Raw genomic sequence first — 6,954 nt, 5'->3', positions numbered from 1 at the left:
GTCCTGAGTTCCTTGCTTGTGCTCTCTCTCCTTCTGCTCCTGATTTGGACCTTGAGATTTCAGTCCGGTGCTCCATTGTGGGTCTCTGTCTCTGTCTCCTTTCATCGCCTGATGATGGTTAATATTCAGGAGGATGCCTATATGATTTTCTTTGGGTTCTCCTTCTTATTTAGCTTCTCTAAGAACCCGAATTATAGGCTCAATGTCCTTTATTTATGGCTAGAAACCAAATATGAGTGAGTACATCCCATGTTCCTCTTTTTTATTGTCCGACCCTCAGTGGCACCTGCTATTATTGTTCTGTCTATTGTGCTATCATTAGTGATGATAGATTAGTGATGCTGACCATTTTCCCTATATATAGGCCAATCTGGGTGATAACTATTAATAATATATATTTTACTCTTTCTGTTTCTTTCAAGACATGGTTTCTTTTTGTAGCCCTGATTACCCTGGAACTCACTTTGTAGACCAGGCTTGTCTCGAACTCAGAGATCCGCCTGCCTCTGTCTTTCGAGTGCTGGGATTAAAGGCGTGTGCCACCCATGCCCAGCTTCTAAATAGGAGATGCTTTCTGAATGTGCATGTCATTCTTGCACAGGGGCCATGCTGATCTTCTCTGTATCGTTCTAACTTAGCATACATACTGCCAAATTGAGCACACTTTTTCTTGATAAATTGTTTCTATTTCTATTAGATCCCACAGTGTATTCACTTCTTTTTTGGTTGCTGCGATAGAATACTCACACAAAAGCTGCTTCAGAAATGAAGGGCTTATGTAGATTTATCCCAAAAGGGGATACTGTTGAAATAGGAGCAGTGGCGGGGCTGCGTCCCCAACACCTCGGCCGCTTGGCTAGCTTATGCCCGAAATAACAACACACCAACTGTATTCATTTAACTGCTTGACCCATTTCTATCTAGCCTCTTTGAGGCTAACTCTTGCACCTGGACTAGCCCATTTCTAATGATTGTTTGTAAGCACCCCAAGGTGCGCTTACCGGGAAGATTCTAGCCTCTGTCCATCATGGTGTCTCTGCTCCAGAGCAGAGCGGTCTACCCAGGAGAGCTTAGCATGGCGTCTCCCCGGGAGCAGAGCAGAGTCTGACCTCACTTCCTCTTCCGCCCAGCATCCTATTCTCTTTATTCCACCCACCTATGTTCTAAGCTATGAGGCCAAGCAGTTGGTTTATTATAATTAACCAATTACCTTCCTCCATCAGGATACAGTCCATCATGAAAGGGAGTGGAAGCAGAACCAGGCAACAGGCCCCACAAGCAGGATGAAAGACAGAGCAGCAAATGGTTCAATCTATAAAATCTCTAAGCCCACCATTAATGATATACCTTCTCCAATAAGCAACCACCTCCTAAAGGGTTCGAGATGTCCCCAAATAGTAACACTACCTTGGGACCAAGTGTTCAAATACATGAGGCTATAAGGTACATTTCATATTAAGCCCAACATCTCGGAAAGGGGAGGAGTGCCTCTGAGTTCTCTCAGAGAATGGTTGGAGCTGGGCCAGGTTGGATAAAGGCAGGCCACACTCATGGGGGTGTCACTGTGGGCCAAGAGCCATCTGCCTAGAGGGAGGAGCAAATTCAGCACTAAATAAGTCCTTGTTAAACGAGAGAATGAATGAGTCATACTACCACAGTGCTTTTCAAAAAGTAAAGAAATCTACACGGGAGGAGCTGACTTTGTCCTTATCACACTCTTAGCCATGTGTGCTATTATTTGAAATGCGTATTTAGGATTATTGACATTTCTTTCCTTTGATTGCTATACATTGTCTTTTTAAAATGTTTTCTTTGTCCTTTGACCATTATGGACAAGTTAATTAAAACACCAAAATGGTCATTGTCCAACTCTTGACTTCCTTAGGTTTGTCTAGTGAGTTCTGTGTTGGATTTGTTGGGATCAAAAACACAGGTGTTCAGCTTGCTTGGTGGAGGAGACATTTATGCTAACACCTTGCTCCCAGCTTAGGAAGTCTATTTCAGGTCTGGCTATAAAGGTTATGAATATTCTGGGAACATGGGATTTTGGAAAGTTTCCAGACCCATCAAGCACTGAAACTATGCTGACTTCACTTGTTTGACTCTCAGGGTGCCTCCTAATGACCCGGACAATATTCCAACTTCACTTTGTGACTCCTGGCTGATGTCACATGGATGTGCTCATAAAATTATCTTCGGCTATGTTGGAAGAATGAAATTTGGTGTTTAAGTGATCACAGCCTTTCCTAAATACGCTCAGATTTAAGACACAAATATTATTTAAATGAAGAATTATGAGACCGTTTCCTCAAATACAACTTAGATTGTGCCAGAAAATGCATTGCTGAACAGAAATTACATACATAATATAATTTCCACTTACAATGATATTTTAAAGGCAGATCCCCAGTAACATTAAAGATAGCAACAGAGACCCCTGCCCCCGCCACACTAGAAAGTCTAGAAAGCCTAACACGTTTATTTCACTTGTGTCTGAAGTTAGCATGACACACCGTCAGAGAATAGGGATGTGCCGGTAAACAGTAATGAGAGCTAACATTCTCGTGTGGGTTTCCACTTTTAAAAAATCCCCATAGTCTGTTTTGTTTGTAGGTAAACCTCTTTCCCTTCTGTTGGTAATAGGCATTTCTGATAATAGAGATGTGCAATTGGAGCTTGCAAATAGCTCTGTAAGAGAAATACATATCTTTTTTAAATATCAGATTTCTACCACTCAGATAACTGCATATTTTTCCAGTATCCTACTTGCTCCTCCAAGCTGAGATGAATCATTCCTGTTGAAGTTTCCCCTAAAGAGAATCAAAGCTCTGTGCCTATAAATTCCACAATATCCTTTGACTAAAGCCTTTTTTATCACGTGTCCTAGAAAACTAATTATTTTTATCTTGTTTATAAGAACAAGAGGAGTCTAATAAGCACCTGCCGGTCTTTCTTTGTTTAAACACAGAAACACCACATAGGAAGCTTTTTTCTAACCCAACTTACTTTTTAAAGTGCCCCGTGCAGATGCCAGTTTCCTGCATGTTTTGACAAATGACACATTTCCTTTGGTGCTTCCTTGTGGGTAACAGCGTGTGAGGATGTGGTGTTGGAAAAATTTATTACAGTTATTTTGTAGTTGATATTAAAAAATGTGATGTATTATACCAGGTGTCTGACCTTTAAAGATCTTAGGACCTAATTCATTACAACATAAAATTTACATATTATTCAACTTTGCTGCAGAACTCCTATGAACAAGTCATGGTGTGTGTGTGTCGGGGCTGAGAAGAAAAAAGCCAGGCTCAAGCAAGAGCTGAGGACTAGACTGCATGCGTGGGGGCTTCTGTGACTCAGGGCAGAGGAACTGCGTGGCTGTTTAAGTTAAGAAAGGTACACAGGGAACCTGGTACAGTGAAAATGTCGGGGACTCATGAGGCACAGCTTTTCAGAGATTCCCATCCAGTCTTCCTTCAGTACAGGACAATGTACACGAAGAGAGAATGAATAACTGTGTATTTCCACAGAGCAGATTAAAGGAATTGAACCTGCTACAGCCGACAAAACCACATACAATGATTTTCTATACCTGATTTAAGCATTTGAGATAAGAAGTCAAAAATGAAAGTGTGTTATGAAACAAAAACCCCAGGTTAAAAAATATATCTATATCTAGATATATTTGAAATCATGCCCATGTAACAGTTCTTCAAAAGAATGAGAATTTAAATCATGTTACAGCAAATTCGATCTGAGCACTAACATTAGGAGCTACTGGAAATCACATTATGATACTTGAGTTCTCTTAATTAATCTTAATGTTTCTTTTTCAATGAAAACTGGAATATTGTTTTCTCATAATACATACTTACATTATTTGTGTTTCCAGTTGAACGAATACCTGTTAAATCGAAAGCCCAACTTTTAATAAGTGCATGTACAACATTCTATCGGATAACAGTTCATTTGTAAAATTGTGGTCCCTACAGCTTCCTATCTCTCAAGACTCCCCAGCCTTGATTGATAATACTATCTTTCCCTGCGGTGGTTCCAGTATTATGACAGAAAAGTAACTTCAAATCTTTCTATAGTGATTATAAAATAATTTGAGTTAATGCAGATGGGCTATTCATGTCAATACAAGTCAAACACTGCTTAAAGATTCAGTTTGCTATCACAGATAATGTTTCCGTATTCAGCAGTTTAATTAGCAAGGAGGCAGCACTTCATCTCAAATGCTGATTTTCTAAATCATTTTTGCTGGAAGGTATAGAAATATGCTTAAAATTTCCTTTTTGGATATGTGCTAATTTTTAGCAAGTGGGTGGAGGCCATCAACACAAGACGAAATGGGAAAAGCCGTAATTATGATCCAAGTGAGTTGCTTTTGGCAAACCCAAGCCAATCGCATGCCGTAAATGGCAAGGTGAGAAGTGTTGTGTTTTCGCAGTAGAGGGAGCTGTCTTCTAGCGCTAGCAAAAATAGAAGGTCACTCCGTCTATTGATAAATCACACTGCCGTGATTCCTAACTGACAGCTCAAACTAACATCAAGCTGGATGAGGGAGAACAAAAGGCCATCAAGCAGCCATTTTCTTGACACTTTTATTCAATCACCAGCAGATTGCTTACGACAGCAATAGCAGCTGTTTTGTCTTCATCTTTCCACATTTGATAAAAGGTGTCAACTCAAATTTTTGTAAATAATTCACTTACCCCTACTGCACACACCGGCACTGTTCAGCATATGTATTTTGTGGGAGCAAATCACCGAGGCAGGTCAGCGGAGCTCAGTGATAGCAGCTGAAGGTCATCTGTGATCTTAAAAGACGACTCGAGAAGGCTGTACCGTCCTTCAAGGTCAGAGATAAGACTATGCGTGGGTATCTGTGATGGGAACAAAAGGTTACACAGTAAGGAGAAAAATATATGAAATGCTTCCGTCAGTATAAGACTCATTTTCTTTGTTTAAGAAATCTCTCACTTCCAGCTCCTTGGTCAGCTATCAGCGGAGGGTATTTGTAAACCCACTGAAGAGATTAAAAATCTAAATTGCTCTTTCAAAAGTTTGAAGAAAGCATTATTTGTAGCCTGCTATTCATCATGACTGTACAGAGGCCAGAGTTACAATCCATTTCTATGTCCTTTTTAAAAAGAATCATAAAAAGAGTGTCAAAAATTAATACAGTTAGAGAGAATTACATTTATCTAGTTCATTTAAAATTCTACCCTGAAATGCATTTAGGCTTGAGAGCGGAGGGAAAAAAAATAGAGAAAGAAGGTGTTTTATATCATAAGAGCTTCGTTTGCTTTAAGGGCTTAGAGAAACTAATAGAGAAATCCTTGAATTATTGCAATAAGATACTCTATCTGGTGTTGGCAAGCAGCTAAAAGCGCTGAGATTAAAAATGATACATCCTTCAATGCTAGCTTGTTTTTTAGGTTGCATTACTCACAGAATAATCTAAACAACAAATAGTCACTATTTGGCTTATATTTTCTAATAGGAAAAGCCCATGTGTTTTTGAGATTCTGTCTGAGTGCCACCCCAGGGGGATTTATTACCTGTAATTGATGTGCACGGGGATCAAAGAGCACCTTTCTTGCATTTTCTCCTATTCTTTCTACGTCAGAACTGGGGGGAAATAACTCTTGCTCTGCCGCCGCCTCTGGAAGAGGTGTGGGAGGAGAAAATGAACCAGGATAGAGTACCGAACACAGTTTTGAACCTAAATTAGTTACTCCAATTCCTGGTTGAAAATTAATTCATCCCCACAAGGAAAACTAGTATCTTCACAACTTAAATCTTTATAACTAGACAGCAAACAGGGATTTAGAATGAAGTTATAGTCTTTTGTACTGCAAAGCACAGGGTTTCCTTCTTGCATTCTCTCTAGGTTGGTACATATTGTCCCTTCTGGCTTAGCCCCTGCCTGTTGTACTGAGGTTTGTCTTCTTATTGCATTTACTTCTCAGTGAGATTGTAGGATCACGGGAGTAGGATGCATGTCTTACCAATTTCATAACTGTAATGTTCTCATAAAGCACGTGAAGCCCTTGCATTCATGGTCTGGCTTTTATATTAGTCTTGTCTGACGGTTTGATCAGACATTCTATGGAGCAGATGAGGAGGACAGTGGGTTTAGGAATCGGGAGGTAACTACTCATATGTAAGCTGAGTCCATCCATGGGCATTCTGCCATGTAACTCAGTACCCTCTGACATTCCTTAGTACCCTGACTTCAAGGCTCACACAATGGAGCACAGTGCTTGGCACAGAGAAAACATCCAACAACTTGTTTTAAAAAAGTGATTAGGACATGTGTATTTAGCCGAGAGATATGCAGAAAGCATTTCCAAGATTTCTATTTTTTTACGACAACAATTTGTGTAGTAGATTAGTTAGAATAAGTTTGTGTCTGATCAAGAAAACTAAAAAAAAAAGGAAGAAAGAAAGAAAGAAAGAAAGAAAAAACAACTAAAAAACAAAAAAAGCTTAGCGTTTACTCTGGAGAAGCTTCCTTTGTGGGCAGAGGTGGGGTGTGTTTTTGTGCCAGAGAGCTCATTCTCTCAGTTGTAAAATGGGGCAAGCACTCACAGCTGTATCTCATCAGACTGTTGCACAGGCACTGGGAAAGGTTGCATTCTTAAGGCAGTGGCAGGGCCAGAGAAAGGATGAGCTCAGAAGTGAGAGATAAGCCACTCCTAGGGGAATGTGGGAAATCCTCAGTATGATGAAAAAAAAAAAAGTAGGAAGGTGTAAGCCCAAAGCCAGAGGCAACTGAAAAACAAAGCAAAAAGCTGACAATGTAACAAGACAACAGCCTGGAAACAAAACCAGTCTGGATATATGCAAAACACTGTGAATAGCGGAACACAGTAGGGCTTACTGATGGGAAGTGAGTACCGATGCCTTGAGAAGCTTACAGATAGATGGAGAGGGCTGCCTGGAAGT

General features: G+C 40.1%; 1 non-coding gene across 1 annotated transcript; it reads right to left on the bottom strand.

Moving 5' to 3' along the window:
* Positions 1-556: 556 nt before the first annotated feature.
* Positions 557-662, bottom strand: LOC126503175 (U6 spliceosomal RNA). Its single transcript, XR_007592200.1, has one exon. It is a non-coding gene; the product is annotated as a U6 spliceosomal RNA (small nuclear RNA).
* Between the last annotated feature and the right edge of the window lie 6,292 nt (positions 663-6,954).

The sequence above is a fragment of the Alexandromys fortis genome, unplaced genomic scaffold (assembly GCF_014885135.2).
Source record: "Alexandromys fortis isolate MF-2015 unplaced genomic scaffold, M_Fortis_MF-2015_v1.1 scaffold_43, whole genome shotgun sequence".
In the NCBI taxonomy this organism is placed as follows: domain Eukaryota; kingdom Metazoa; phylum Chordata; class Mammalia; order Rodentia; family Cricetidae; genus Alexandromys; species Alexandromys fortis.
Note: the sequence above shows the minus strand (reverse complement) of the source record. Positions and strands in the feature narration are given on the sequence as shown.